This window comes from Topomyia yanbarensis, chromosome 3, assembly GCF_030247195.1.
Source record: "Topomyia yanbarensis strain Yona2022 chromosome 3, ASM3024719v1, whole genome shotgun sequence".
In the NCBI taxonomy this organism is placed as follows: domain Eukaryota; kingdom Metazoa; phylum Arthropoda; class Insecta; order Diptera; family Culicidae; genus Topomyia; species Topomyia yanbarensis.
The window spans coordinates 201,477,957-201,494,994 of NC_080672.1; the positions used below are offsets into that span (position 1 = coordinate 201,477,957).

At 38.5% G+C, this 17,038-nt stretch overlaps 1 protein-coding gene across 3 annotated transcripts in view; it reads left to right on the forward strand.

Annotated features, from left to right (window-relative positions):
* LOC131689751 (dystrophin, isoforms A/C/F/G/H) overlaps nt 1-17,038 on the forward strand; it is a 1,859,985-nt gene that overhangs the window by 1,483,198 nt on the left and 359,749 nt on the right. The window lies entirely within an intron of this gene.

The window sequence follows — 17,038 nt, forward strand, 5'->3', positions numbered from 1 at the left end:
TGGCATCGCTTCGGACGGACCGCCATTGCTGCTGCTAGTTTACACGTGGCTTAGACCCAGCGGATTAGATTTTTGTCCAGGTTAGTGAATTCTTGCATGCTATATGTCCAGCCGAACTTGGCAAATTCAACAAACTAACACATGGTTTTCTATGCCCTTGTTGATCCGAACCCATTCATTGGAGCTATTGTGTGACTCAACTGGAATCATCTGCTGGAAAACACGGTTGATTGCCGCGGTTCGGCAATTTGGCCTACGATTTCTACACGGCGCGGTTATCCGCGAGTATGAAATTATCGCAACAACGCTGACGGTGAGGAAAGCCGTCCTTTGCAAGGATCAACTAAGCCAATCGACTACGCTAGGAGCAACTCAAGGACACCCGTGGTACGAAGAGGAGGCGCCGCGATTTTTTTGCTCAGGTAAATTTACAATTAGTGTACTACCGAAGCTAGGCATTCAGAAATACACCATTTTAATTTTGAATTGATCCTCTTCGTGTTACCACTACTATTGCTGAGCCCTGTTTGCCTATTCGGCACAAATAAGTCTTCGAACTGGTGATTTTGAAACATTTTGGAATATTTCACCGTTTTTTTGCATTTGGTTGGAACTTATCAAACAATTGGTGCCGTTATTGGTTTGTGTGGTGAGTTGCACGGTATATGCCCGGCCGAAGCCGGAGGTTTTCGATTACTACACCACGTTCTTTCCTCTTCGCTCCACTTGTTTGCTGATTTGCGAGTTTTAATATCCTTGGAGGATTTGGTGTGACATCACGACGTTGTGAAGACTGATTTATCTGACTGATAGGACTGGAGTGTCGCTATTTGTTCTGTCGGGTCAGTAGCTTCATGCAGTATATGCCTAGCGAAGCTAGGATTCTTCACAGATAACTACACCACACCTCTCTCTTTCTGTTTACTGTGAAGTGCATGATGCCGGTGGCAAGTTCGTCTTCAAACAAAAAACCACCGTCAATGCGGGCGTTGACGGCAAGGTTGAAGGAAATACAATTATCCTTCAGCGATATTTGGCGGTTTGTACAATCCTTCAAGGAGTCTAACACGGTTACTGATATCGAAGTACGCCTTGGTAAGTTGGAAGAATTGTGGGAAAGCTTCAGTGATACCTTTGTTGAAATCCTATCCCACGATGACTACAACGCCGAAGGGTCGGCGTACGAGAAGGAGCGAATGGAATTCAGTGACAACTATTACGAGGTCAAGACCTTCTTAATGGACAAGGTCAAGGAGCTTCAGGAACCCCAGGTTTTGGAGCAGTCTCTTTGAGCAGGTGATGGTTTGCCGCATGGGACCTCAGACCACGCCCGCCTCCCCCAAATTAAACTTCAAACATTCAATGGTGACGTGGACGAATGGTTGAGCTTCCGGGACTTGTTCACTTCGCTTATACACTGGAAGGTGGACCTACCAGAGGTGGAGAAGTTCCACTATTTGAAGGGGTGTCTTCAAGGGGAGCCTAAAAGCTTGATTGACCCACTCCAAATCACCAAAGCCAATTATCAGGTGGCATGGGAAATGCTGTTGAGGCGATACAACAACAGCAAGCAATTGAAGAAGCGACAGGTGCAGTCGCTCTTTAAACTACCTACACTCTCCAAGGAATCAGTCACAGATCTCCACGTTCTCGTTGAAGGCTTCGAAAGAATCGTGCAGACTCTCGATCAGGTGATTCAACCGGCGGATTATAAGGACTTGCTGTTGGTCAACATTCTCACTGCTAGACTGGATCCGGTCACTCGACGGGGGTGGGAAGAGGTCTCCGCTTCAAGGGAGAATGATACGCTGGTAGATTTGTCGGATTTTCTGCGGCGTAGAATCCAGGTTTTGGATTGCTTACCGTCAAGAGCGGTTGACACTAGGGGTGTTCAACAGGCAGCGCAACAACTGAAGCCGAAACAGCAACCAGTGAGGACCAGCTATAGTTCGACCCAAGCGTCTGGGGGGCGCTGTGTATCCTGTTCAGCGGATCACCTATTGTACCAGTGTAGCACTTTTCAAAAGATGGCCGTAACGGACAGAGATGCACTGTTGAAGGTTCATGCGCTCTGTCGGAATTGATTCAGGGCAGGACACCAGGCAAGGGATTGCCAATCTAAATTCTCTTGTCGAAATTGTAAGGGTCGTCACCACACACTGGTCTGCTTTAAGTCGGAGAGAAATAAGGATTCTAAGGTTACAGCAGCTGCTGCGAGCAGTAAACCACCAATTTCCAAGGAACCAACAACCTCTACTTCAACCCAAGTGGCTAATGTGGCTGCAACTGATGTCCTGGTGTCTGGTGCGACTCACCAGTATTCTTCTAAGGTGTTACTGGCTACAGCAGTTGTTTTGATTGAGGACGAGGAAGGTAATCGACTTCCCGCTCGCGCCCTTCTGGATTCGGGCTCGGAAAGCAACTTCATTACGGAGCGGTTAAGTCAGCGGTTAAAGATATTTCGTGATCGTGTGGATATATCAGTCCTCGGAATCGGACAAACTGGAACCAAGGTTAAGCACAGGTTACGTGCGGTGATCCGGTCACGTATATCTTCATTTTCTCGAGAGTTGGGTTTATTAGTTCTACCCAAGGCTACGGTCAACCTTCCAACCTCTACACTCAACACGGATAGATGGATAATACCGGATGGGATTCAACTTGCAGATCCTGCATTTTTCGAGTCTAGCGCAGTGGACCTCGTGCTCGGCATCGAATCCTTCTTCGACTTTTTTGAAACCGGTCGAAGAATTTCCATTGGGGAAGGCCTACCGACTCTCAACGAGTCCGTGTTCGGATGGGTTATATGCGGCGGCGTTTCGGTTTCAACCCAAGCCCTACACATTAATTGCAACGTATCTACATTGGATGGGCTTGACGAGTTGATGTCTTGCTTTTGGTCTTGTGAGAAGGTAGAGTCTGGTAAGGCTCACTCACTGGAGGAGAAACGCTGCGAGGAGCTTTTTCTACGTACGGTTCAAAGAAATCCAGACGGTCGGTACACCGTCGCTTTACCCAAGAATGAAGACGTACTTTCACGGTTGGGCGAGTCAAGGGACATCGCAATCCTACGGCTTCAGGGAACAGAACGTAGGCTGGCAAGAGACTCATCACTACGGGATCAGTACGCTGCTTTCATGGAGGAATATCTAATGCTGGGGCACATGAGTAAGGTTGACAATGTTTCTGCAGGATCAGTCAAACGGTGCTATCTACCGCACCACCCGGTGGTCAAAGAATCGAGCACTACCACCAAGGTTCGCGTGGTCTTCGATGCTTCTTGTAAGACCTCTTCGGGAGTATCGCTCAACGATGTGTTGCTGGTTGGGCCAGTGATACAGGAGGATCTACGATCAATAATCTTACGAAGTCGGACAAAACAGATCATGCTCGTGTCCGACGTGGAGAAAATGTTCCGGCAAATCAACGTAAGCCCACAAGATCGACCACTTCAGTGTATTCTTTGGCGTGCCACGCCAACAGACAAGATTGACACTTACGAGCTGAATACAGTTACGTATGGTACCAAACCAGCACCGTTTTTGGCTACCAGGACGATTCAACAGCTGGCTGTAGATGAGGAGAACCACTTTCCACTTGCTGCAAGGGCGCTCACCGAAGACACGTACATGGATGATGTGATCACTGGCGCAGACGAGGTCGATACAGCACTGAAGCTACGAAAGCAGTTGGAAACGATGATGTCAAGGGGAAGATTTCGATAACGAAAGTGGGCATCGAACTGCCCTTCAGTGCTAGAAGGTATTTCCGAGGAGGAGCTAGCAATACGGACTTCGGATGGAATCGATTTGGACCCAGACCCGACAGTTAAAACCTTAGGATTGGCATGGATGCCAATTACGGATACGTTAAAGTTCCAATTCACGATTCCCACCCTGGACACTGCAACACCGCTAACTAAACGCTATGTGTTGTCTGTGATTGCTACTCTATTTGACACTTTGGAGCTTTTGGGAGCTGCTATTACGTCGGCGAAGATTTTTATGCAGCTATTGTGGACGTTACGAGACGAAACCAATAACAGATTAGGTTGGGACCAGCCACTACCTCCAACGGTGGGTGAGTGCTGGAAAAGATACCACGAACAACTTCCGCTTTTCAACCAACTCCGGATTGATCGTTGCGTGATCATACCGGAAGCCTTGAATATCGAGATTCACTGCTTCTCGGATGCCTCGGAGAAAGCTTACGGCGCATGTCTGTACTTGAAGAGTCAGAATGCAAAAGGGGGGTTTAGAGTCCGACTGCTATCCTCCAAATCAAAGGTTGCTCCTCTGAAGTGCCAAACTATACCTAGACTGGACTGGAAGATATTCTTAAGAACACCTACTGGTGGCAAGGAGCAGCATGAATGGCCAAAAAATGTCGTGGATCAACCGATAGACGAGGGAGAGGAAGAGAAGCGACGCACGGTGGTTGCTGCAACTGTTTCCGTTCACGAGAAGTTCAACCAAGAATATATAGGAAAATTTACATCGTATAGTGATCTCATTCGCTGTACTGCATACTGGTTGCGATTGATGAATCTTCTACGAGTACCAGCAAGGGATCGAAATTGCGCAGCATTTCTTACCACGGACGAATTGAGGCAGGCGGAGAACACACTGATCCGTCGAGTGCAGAAAGAGGTCTTTGCAGATGAGTGGAAGGCTCTATCCAAGGGTACGGCAGTTTCAAGGGGATCCCAGATACGTTGGTACAATCCATTTATTTCGAATGATGAGCTAATCAGACTAGGAGGACGATTGCGGCACTCTCACGAATCGGAGAACACCAAGCATCCAATCGCTTTACCCGCACAACACCAGTTCACTCGATTGATTTTACGATGCTACCACGAGCGACTACTCCACGCTGGCCCGCAGTTGTTATTGGGAGTAGTCAGGCTCAAGTTTTGGCCATTGGGAGGTAGAAGTGTTGCAAGACACATCGTGCATAAATGCCAACGATGCTTTCGTTCAAAACCAACACTAGTTCAACAGTTTATGGGAGACCCACCAGCCTCACGAGTTACGGTGTCCCGCCCGTTTTTCCGTTCCGGAGTTGACTATTTTGGCCCTGTCTACATAAGGCCTGTTCCGCGACGAGCAGCAGTTAAGGCATACGTAGCCATTTTTATTTGCCTTTGCACCAAGGGTGTTCATTTGGAGCTCGTTACAGACCTTTCTACCAACCGGTTTCTTCAAGCACTGCGACGATTTGTGTCCAGGAGAGGACGATGCACGGACATGTATTCCGACAACGGAACCAACTTTGTCGGTGCGCGAAACCAATTGCAAGAGTTCCTCAAGATGCTAAAGAATCGCGATCACCATGATGCAGTGTCTAAGGAATGTGCGAAAGAAGGAATTCAATGGCACTTTAATCCGCCAAGCGCACCCCATTTCGGGGGCCTCTGGGAAGCTGCAGTTCGTTCGGCCAAGCATCACTTGCTAAGGGTAGTAGGTGAAACACCTGTGTCTCCAGAGGATTTCGTTACATTGCTGGCTCAGGTGGAAGGATGTCTGAATTCCCGACCTTTAACACCAATGTCTGACGATCCCAACGATCTAGAACCACTGACGCCAGCGCATTTTCTCATCGGTTCGTCTATCCATGCTATACCAGAACCAGATCTAGCTACGGTACCAGTGAATCGACTCAACCACTGGCAACTCATCCAATGCAAGCTGCAAGCCTTTTGGACTAGATGGCGTAGGGAATACCTCTGTCAGTTGCAAGCGAGGACGAAGCGATGGAAACCAGCAAGTTCCATTGAGGTGGGAAGGCTAGTAGTCATCAGGGAAGACAACCAACCTCCCATGAAATGGAAGATGGGAAGAATTTGCGAGGTTCATCCAGGTGCAGATGGAGTGGTGAGAGTAGTCACCCTAAGGACAGCCACAGGACTGCTTTCTCGACCGGTGGAAAAGATTTGCATCCTACCACTCTCGGATGAAGACACTGGACCCGATGCACCAAAAACGTCCAACTGAAACTCACCCTTCCACTATCCCATCCCATCGAAGAGGATCCGTTTTTTTTCTTATCTTTTTCAGAAATTTGATGAATTTCTGGGTGGGTGAGGATGTTTGGGAGTACGATCAGCCACCCTACACTACAACCCTGCGACTATATCACACCAGCACGAACGACAGCAAGTAAAACCACATATGGGGACTCGTGTGGTGATTGCCATCGCAGGTAGCAGCGCGAGATGTCCCAGAGACGATTTTGACGATCACCACCAGCAACACATCGACAGAAACCATCAACCGTGCGAGTGATAAGGACGGCCGACTATCCCGGAGACACCACTGATAAGAGCGGGGAGAGTTGATAACAATCTCCCACTCCCACACCCGACGGAAAACATCGCATCACTGCTGCCGAAGGTCTGATGATGATCTAAATTTGGAACACCGATCAGTCACCATCAAAATCACACTAAGATTAGTTCACCGGGAAGCATGCGCGGTGGATCCGCATGCAATTTTATACAGCAATTGTTTTCTGTTAGATTAAGTTTAAGTATCAAATATAGTTAGTTTTGCATGTTCGGATGTGTAGTCAATAAATGTGCGTTTAATTAGTCAATGGCTTGTTAGTGTGTTACGGATTTAACCAGAAAGAACATTCGCTGGTGGTTCCATGGTTGGTTGTTCCTTGGAATAGGAACGAATTTGGTTGTGCTGTGGCTGGGTAGCTGCAGTACCCCTCGATGTTGGGAGTTGGAATTCCTTCCAACAATACCACTGCTCAGGACTATCGACGGATTGAAGGTAATTGGCCATCTCCCCAACAACTTCAGTATTCTCCCGTATTTGTTTTTCCAGAAGTTTTTGCTGCTCGGCGAGTCCGTTGAAATCAATTTTCCCATAGTGTAGTTCCTGACACGAGTCGCAGCATGGCAGTATGTACGAGTTGACATCAACCAATCTCCAGTCCTTTCTCCTTAGTGATCCCCGCTGCACGGTAACGCCAATGCAAGCTGCATGATACTTCCTTGGGCATACAACACACGTCCACAGAATCGAATCCGCAGAGGTGTCCAAGGCACAAATTTCGCAGTTCATTTTATTATCGTTCGCACTTTTTTACATTTCTTACAAAAGAAATGTATAGGATTCGCTCAAACTTTGAAAACTTTTTCCGAGGCCCGGAGGGCCGAGTCTCATATACCAATCGACTCAGTTCGACAAATTGAGACAATGTCTGTATGTACAAAATGCCATGCACACCAATGACTTAGTTTTACGTTTGATTTTAATTTTACATGACGTGTAATTTCGTAAATCATGTAATTTTACTCCACATACAGCCTTTGTTCTCAATGGTAGGAAGTGTAAATTTATGTCATTGCGCATGTAAAGTATATGTTTCATGTAAAATTATACGGAACACGGTAATGTTCCGTCATTTCGTAAATTACGGTTTGTTGAATTGTGTCATGTTTGTAATTACGTCAACGATAAAATTCAGTTTTTTTTTGGTGTGTGTAATTATCTCAGCAATGGCTGAACCGATCTTAATGAAATTAGTTTCAAATGAAAGGCCTGACGTTGCCATTTGACACTATTATTTTTGATTTTCGATATGTTGTTTACTTTCTGAGATATGGGCGATTTTGTCAAAACACAGCAGGTTTTTTGCAAATAACTTTCGGACAGTACAATATTGTCTCACAAACTGCACATAAATAGAAAGCTTGTATTAATATCCTCGGCATTTCTTATCTCCAAATAAAGTTTCATATCGTCCGCATAAATTGGATTTTTAGTTTTTTTGAGAATAAAGGAGATATCGTTCACGTATAAAATAAATAATAGAGGGCCTAAATGGCCTGAGGTGACTTTAATTGGATTAGATTGCTTTCCTTTAAATTTAATTATTTGCTGACGTTCGGAGAGATATGATTCTAACCATGTAAGTAGCTAAGGCTCAATGCCGATCTTTATCTATTTATAAAGTAACATTTGGATGTCAATGCGATCAAACGCTTTACTGAAGTCTGTATAAAGTGCCTCCACGTAGTTTCCATTATCCATTGCAATCAGTGAATAATTAATACATTCTAGTAAGTTTGTTGAGGTCGAACGACCTATGCTAGCAGCTTTGTCGAAAATACACTGCAACGTTTAGAAATAGAAAGCTTGCAAAAATACCTTTTTAACAAGATATAGATTGTCTAAATCCGTGCACGAGCAGCGGAGATATTGAACATTTTGTATTTTTAGTCCTCGCTTACCAATTTCCACTAACTAAAAATGAGATTTTTTCATACAGAGTATTGCTTTACTGGTGTTTTGGGGGCAAAACTAAACCGATTTTGAATATCGAGGTATGAAAACACATCTACGTGATTCAAGGAATTCGATGTTGAGAACATTTTGTGAATTACCTTTATAATAAATTAACTATTTCTCAAAAATCAATATATAAGTTCACTTCAAAGACAAAATAATGTGTTGATCAAGAAACAGTGAGTTCTAGTATTTATCCCTTGGATTAGGCATTGCGTTCAATTATGAGGTAAATGTTGGATTGTATACAATACACAGATCAGCAAGTAGTTCACCTAGTAGTGAGATAAAAGATTTCTCATACAATTATACTCGTGTCGTCACCGAAAGTAATTGTATGTTTGAAGCCCAAAAATCTAGCGAAAATTTAGCTCTTTTGCAAGATTTAGGTTATACTGGTTATGGCACAAAAATCACTACTTACATTATTTATGATAAGAGTGTAAGAAATCAATATATCATAATAATATACCTAGAAAAATAAGGTCACTGCATTAACCATCATTTGCCATTCCTTACACGCTCCCCCTATCGCATCTATCTAGCTATTTCTGTATCCATTTCTAAGTTGTGTGATAAGATCTTCTGCCAATCTGAAATATTTGTTAATTGTAATTGCAAAGGTTTGAGAAAACAAAACTATTTTTTGTCTGCTGCTACATCAACTCAATTTTAATTCAATTGTATTCAAAGCCTGTATATTCACTATAATTAAGGAAATTCATGGCTATATCAGAAAAATATTTGGCTTAACTGGGTAATATGAAAGTTTGACATGAAAATTTTCTAAATAGACATTCCACGTGCGATATTTAAACTATTCGTATCTCTATTGAATTTTGAATGAAACATATGCTCAAAGACTGAAAGCTGAAGCCAGCAGGATTGGACTTGCCATTAACGTTTCGAAGACAAAATACATGTGAGGAAGAGGTTCTAGAGACGACAATGTGAACCTCCCACCCGAGTTCGGATTGACGGTGAAGAAATCGAGATGGTCGACGAATTTATGTATTTGGGCTCACTGGTAACCGACGACAATGATAACAGCAGAGAAATTCAGAGACGGATCTTGGCGGGAAATCGTGCCTACTTTGGACTCCGGAGGACGCTCCGGTCGAACAAAATTCGCCGCCGCACGAAGTTGGTTATCTACGGCCACGAGACCTGGACTATGCTCGTGAAGAACCAACGCGCCCTTGGAGTTTTCGAACGAAAGGTGTTGCGTACCATCTATGGTGGCGTGCAGATGGAAGACGGAACGTTGCGCAGGCGAATAAACCATGAGTTGTATCAGCTGCTCATTCGTTGTATTGGTACGAACTTTCATGAAAAATAACGGATCAAAGACCAAAAATATCCACAAATTAGATCCAGGAAAAGAAGTCTCCCAAAGTACCCACTCTCGATGGGGGATGCAACTACAACGTGTATTCTAACTTATCGTCGTCCATATCTGGATACACTGAGTAGTTTGAACCATTTCTTTTTCACAGTATTGGTCTGTATAGGACTTAATTATCCATATTTCCTGCACGAGAATTCCGAAAGAAACATTATGAATATGGATGAAGGATGAATGGAAATAGACCGCATTGCAATCGACTGAATGCACGGCTTTTATGCTATCGAGATAGCCTAGACATTTCACACTATTTACTTCAATGCAAATAAAAACTTTGAAATATCTACCTGTCTCATTCACGAATCGCATTCTCCCTGTCGTTCTCTGTTCAAGGGACTTGAAAGCACATGTGACCTTGTCTCACTTTACTATATTCAATTGCGCTTTAAAATACTGGACCAGTAAATTCTATTCCGTACATAAATCTTTTTTTTCGGGAATATGTGACCAAAAAGTAAACTTCGAATTCCAAAGCAAATTGAACGTTCCAGGTTCCTGATAACTAATTAAGGTCCAACAATAAAGTAGAAACACCAGATAATCTTAAAACGAAGCCGTCAAGTAAAGAAGCATGAAAACAAAAAGAATAAAACCAAAAAAAAGATGGAAGCTTTAGAAAGTCCATTGCATATTTATTAGCCTTTTCTCAGAACATGTGATTTTCAAAAACATTTCAAAACTTTCTGATGCAATGGTTCTCAAATTTGTACAATCCGGTTTATTCATTTTCTTTATTCAAAAATGTTTTTAGCTTCAAATATATGACCATTTCATTTTAATTAATTATTTCATTCCGCATCTTTTTATTCGTTTTGTTCATCTGCGTTCATTTTACTTATTTTATTCGTTTCATTCTTTGGATTCATTCTGATCAGTTTATTCTTTTTGTGCATTTAACTTATTTTATTCATTGTTTTCATTGAATGTATTTTTTTCATTTTTTCCAGTTTATTCATTTTGTTCAATTTCTTCATTCTAATAATCTGACGACTTTTTCAGTTTTTATCATTTCATCCAAATAATTTATTTGATTCAATTTATTTCTTTATATAAATTTATAACCTTTTACCATTGTTAAATTTTTCATTTTAATCAATGCATTTAATTCTGCTCATTTTCTTATTTTTATTCATTTTATCACTTCAGCTCATTTTGTTAATTTGATTCGTTTGTTTTATTTATGCATTTATATGATTCATTTGATTCATTTGATTCATTTGATTCATTTGATTCATTTGATTCATTTGATTCATTTAATTCATTTGATTCATTTGATTCATTTGATTCATTTGATTCATTTGATTCACTTGATTCATTTCATTCATTTGATTCATTTGATTCATTTGATTCATTTGATTCATTTGATTCATTTGATTCATTTGATTCATTTGATTCATTTAATTCATTTGATTCATTTGATTCATTTGATTCATTTGATTCATTTGATTCATTTGATTCATTTGATTCATTTGATTCATTTGATTCATTTGATTCATTTGATTCATTTGATTCATTTGATTCATTTGATTCATTTGATTCATTTGAATCATTTGATTCATTTGGTTCATTTGATTCATTTGATTCATTTGATTCATTTGATTCATTTGATTCATTTGATTCATTTGATTCATTTGATTCATTTGATTCATTTGATTCATTTGATTCATTTGATTCATTTGATTCATTTGATTCATTTGATTCATTTGATTCATTTGATTCATTTGATTCATTTGATTCATTTGATTCATTTGATTCATTTGATTCATTTGATTCATTTGATTCATTTGATTCATTTGATTCATTTGATTCATTTGATTCATTTGATTCATTTGATTCATTTGATTCATTTGATTCATTTGATTCATTTGATTCATTTGATTCATTTGATTCATTTGATTCATTTGATTCATTTGATTCATTTGATTCGTGTGATTCATTTGATTCATTTTATTCATATTTTTAATTTTATGCATTTCATGTTCAGTCATTCGTTTTATTTCATTCAATTTGTGAGTATGAGTCAATTTATTCTATTAATCTTATAACTATTTCTAAATATAATCTTAATTTTTATTTAATAACCTAATCTAATTTGATTCGTGTATATTTTAATTTTGATTTACATTAATGATTCTACTCATTTTATGAATTTAAAAACCTATTAATTCATTTTTGCTTTACTTTTTTATTTCGGTCGTTTTGTTGGTTTCTATAATTTATTCAGTTTATTCGACATTTTATTCGTGCAAGACTAGAAACTGTTTTCATCCCACCTCTAGTTGGGTGCCTACTTCTCGTGAGTTCTGCAAACTAATCCAATAGTGAAATGTGTAAGAAATGTCTCATCTCACTGCTAGGTGGATTAAATCGGTTTTTTAAAATTCGGTCGTTTGCAACAAAACAAACTTTAGCACGCGGCGCTCGGTCAAATTAAAACAAAACAAACTTTAGCACGAAGCGCTCGGTCAAATTAAAATAAAACAAACTTTAGTGCGCGATACCGGGAGCGAATGCAAAGCACGTCCACACTTATTGACGACACAAATCGCACCACCATCCCCTCACTCCCCCCATCAAACTCCCCTCAGATCAATCTCCATCAAACTACCACCTCAAGCCCAGCTCCTATAGACCCATAACTCTTTCTTTCCCATGACCTTCACCACCAGGTATACTAAAATAAACTGGATGGTAATCGGTGTGGGTTTTTCATCCCCCTCACATATCCACCCCCTCACACAGTGGCACCTCTCCATACAAAATTATAAAAAACAGTTCATGTGGCTAAAAATTGAATTTTTAACTAATTTTGGGTCGCTGAATCCATTTCTGCTCTCAGTTTTGAAATTCCATAATTTTTGTTTTTGACTGTTTTTATGTATACCCATTTGAAGGCGTTGGTCGTTAAAGGGTTAATATGCACATTAATAATAGTGGCCAATCCGATCATATAGCAGAAATTATTGACAAAACTAGTAAAAATCATTAATTTTTACTAGTAGGGGAGGGTCAGGACACCTGATCCTTGGGGATATTTGATTCCTTGGCCATATCTCATATTCTATACATCAAAAGTTACCACAATATAAAAAGAAAATGAAATATTTGATTGTTTATTATGTTTTAAAAACAAATCTAATGTATAATATTTGATTTGGAAAAGTTGTACAATATTTTGGAAAATATGTTTTGGTATCCATCTCGAAGATCTTTTTACACATTTTTTAAACGGTTGTATCGGATCGATGAACTAATTATGTATGAATATATTCAAGTATGATAACTTTCTAAGGACTTTTGTCTAGAAAAAAAACGCTTTTAATCTACCTAACAGTGTGATGAGACATTTCTTATAACTCTTATCACTCTCTTCGGATATTATATCGTTTGAGAACATTTAGAACTTGATGCTTCGCGATGTTTTTGATAACACATACTACATGGGATAGTGGCAGGACTCAGAGAATCGCTCAAATCAGCATAGGACAACATCGGTGCTAGAAATCTCAAACCAGATCAATAGGAAAGCGACAAAATGGCCCACAAAATAGACATACAAACGAATTATTGCTCTGTTAATAAAATATCTAAATTCCTCAATCAATGCATTGTGGTGGGAAAAATGAATGTATATTGTACTGAGCCAAAAAAAAAATCGAATCGATTTGAAGTTTATACTTTACTCAAATTTCCAATGCGTCTGAGAACTAAGAAATCAACGCTTTTTCTTGAAAAAAAGCGATACCAGCAGTGACACCACTCAAAAAAAATCAACAGTGAATATTTCCAGACTTGGTTTTATTTCCTATTTAAGAACTATTGTGTTTTTACACCCTAGCTTGCATGATACAGTGATCGAAACCCAAAACTTCATGAAGTATTTGAAATTATTAAATTAAAATTTGTGTTTGCTACTGAAATTAACAAAATGATAGTATCGCCCCTTTGGCGATTGTTTACTTTTTCGGTCCCACCTATCAGCATTGAAGTATCGCCCTTACGTTTTTTTTACAATACAAACTTTACAATTGGTGGGGGTTTGGTGAAAATCGATCTTACTGTCCAAACGGCATAATTCCGAAACCATAATTTTTGAAGTTTTAAAATTATGCAGAATTATTTTTTCAGAAAATAGTAACAGAGCTCGTGTCTTTAGCGAATTTGTTGAGACTTTATTGTAGTCATGAATATTGACCTGAGAAAATTCACAATAAATACTTCTTGGACGATATACCGTCAAAATTATTTTATCAAATGATGCGCTGTTTAACGTTTGTAAAACTCATCGAAGATACTAAACCTCCGAAATTGGCGGTTTCAAAATGATGTTATCTTGACCTTAAATTACTGTTTTTGAACATTTGACCTATACATATAATTGGTCATACAACAAAAATCAAATTCTCATCAAAATCGATCAGGACCTGCTAGAGTCGAATGGAAATCGTCATTTTTCATAAATTTCTCTCTACATTCGGAAAGTGTTATCCTCGTTATTTAATCTCTGTTTTAATCTACCTAGTGGTGCAATTGCGCTTTTCTCATTTCTCCAGACTACGATTCCATGGCTGGTTATGTTCAATACAATGGTGGAAATGAATATTACATGTTCAGTACGATTTGCACATACGTACAATGGACTTGCCATTAACGTTTCGAAGACAAAATACATGTGAGGAAGAGGTTCTAGAGACGACAATGTGAACCTCCCACCCGAGTTCGGATTGACGGTGAAGAAATCGAGATGGTCGACGAATTTATGTATTTGGGCTCACTGGTAACCGACGACAATGATAACAGCAGAGAAATTCAGAGACGGATCTTGGCGGGAAATCGTGCCTACTTTGGACTCCGGAGGACGCTCCGGTCGAACAAAATTCGCCGCCGCACGAAGTTGGTTATCTACGGCCACGAGACCTGGACTATGCTCGTGAAGAACCAACGCGCCCTTGGAGTTTTCGAACGAAAGGTGTTGCGTACCATCTATGGTGGCGTGCAGATGGAAGACGGAACGTTGCGCAGGCGAATAAACCATGAGTTGTATCAGCTGCTCATTCGTTGTATTGGTACGAACTTTCATGAAAAATAACGGATCAAAGACCAAAAATATCCACAAATTAGATCCAGGAAAAGAAGTCTCCCAAAGTACCCACTCTCGATGGGGGATGCAACTACAACGTGTATTCTAACTTATCGTCGTCCATATCTGGATACACTGAGTAGTTTGAACCATTTCTTTTTCACAGTATTGGTCTGTATAGGACTTAATTATCCATATTTCCTGCACGAGAATTCCGAAAGAAACATTATGAATATGGATGAAGGATGAATGGAAATAGACCGCATTGCAATCGACTGAATGCACGGCTTTTATGCTATCGAGATAGCCTAGACATTTCACACTATTTACTTCAATGCAAATAAAAACTTTGAAATATCTACCTGTCTCATTCACGAATCGCATTCTCCCTGTCGTTCTCTGTTCAAGGGACTTGAAAGCACATGTGACCTTGTCTCACTTTACTATATTCAATTGCGCTTTAAAATACTGGACCAGTAAATTCTATTCCGTACATAAATCTTTTTTTTCGGGAATATGTGACCAAAAAGTAAACTTCGAATTCCAAAGCAAATTGAACGTTCCAGGTTCCTGATAACTAATTAAGGTCCAACAATAAAGTAGAAACACCAGATAATCTTAAAACGAAGCCGTCAAGTAAAGAAGCATGAAAACAAAAAGAATAAAACCAAAAAAAAGATGGAAGCTTTAGAAAGTCCATTGCATATTTATTAGCCTTTTCTCAGAACATGTGATTTTCAAAAACATTTCAAAACTTTCTGATGCAATGGTTCTCAAATTTGTACAATCCGGTTTATTCATTTTCTTTATTCAAAAATGTTTTTAGCTTCAAATATATGACCATTTCATTTTAATTAATTATTTCATTCCGCATCTTTTTATTCGTTTTGTTCATCTGCGTTCATTTTACTTATTTTATTCGTTTCATTCTTTGGATTCATTCTGATCAGTTTATTCTTTTTGTGCATTTAACTTATTTTATTCATTGTTTTCATTGAATGTATTTTTTTCATTTTTTCCAGTTTATTCATTTTGTTCAATTTCTTCATTCTAATAATCTGACGACTTTTTCAGTTTTTATCATTTCATCCAAATAATTTATTTGATTCAATTTATTTCTTTATATAAATTTATAACCTTTTACCATTGTTAAATTTTTCATTTTAATCAATGCATTTAATTCTGCTCATTTTCTTATTTTTATTCATTTTATCACTTCAGCTCATTTTGTTAATTTGATTCGTTTGTTTTATTTATGCATTTATATGATTCATTTGATTCATTTGATTCATTTGATTCATTTGATTCATTTGATTCATTTGATTCATTTGATTCATTTAATTCATTTGATTCATTTGATTCATTTGATTCATTTGATTCATTTGATTCATTTGATTCATTTGATTCACTTGATTCATTTCATTCATTTGATTCATTTGATTCATTTGATTCATTTGATTCATTTGATTCATTTGATTCATTTGATTCATTTGATTCATTTGATTCATTTGATTCATTTGATTCATTTGATTCATTTGATTCATTTGATTCATTTGATTCATTTAATTCATTTGATTCATTTGATTCATTTGATTCATTTGATTCATTTGATTCATTTGATTCATTTGATTCATTTGATTCATTTGATTCATTTGATTCATTTGATTCATTTGATTCATTTGATTCATTTGATTCATTTGATTCATTTGATTCATTTGATTCATTTGATTCATTTGATTCATTTGATTCATTTGATTCATTTGATTCATTTGATTCATTTGATTCATTTGATTCATTTGATTCATTTGATTCATTTGATTCATTTGATTCATTTGATTCATTTGATTCATTTGATTCATTTGATTCATTTGATTCATTTGATTCATTTGATTCATTTGATTCATTTGATTCATTTGATTCATTTGATTCATTTGATTCATTTGATTCATTTGATTCATTTGATTCATTTGATTCATTTGATTCATTTGATTCATTTGATTCATTTGATTCATTTGATTCATTTGATTCATTTGATTCATTTGATTCATTTGATTCGTGTGATTCATTTGATTCATTTTATTCATATTTTTAATTTTATGCATTTCATGTTCAGTCATTCGTTTTATTTCATTCAATTTGTGAGTATGAGTCAATTTATTCTATTAATCTTATAACTATTTCTAAATATAATCTTAATTTTTATTTAATAACCTAATCTAATTTGATTCGTGTATATTTTAATTTTGATTT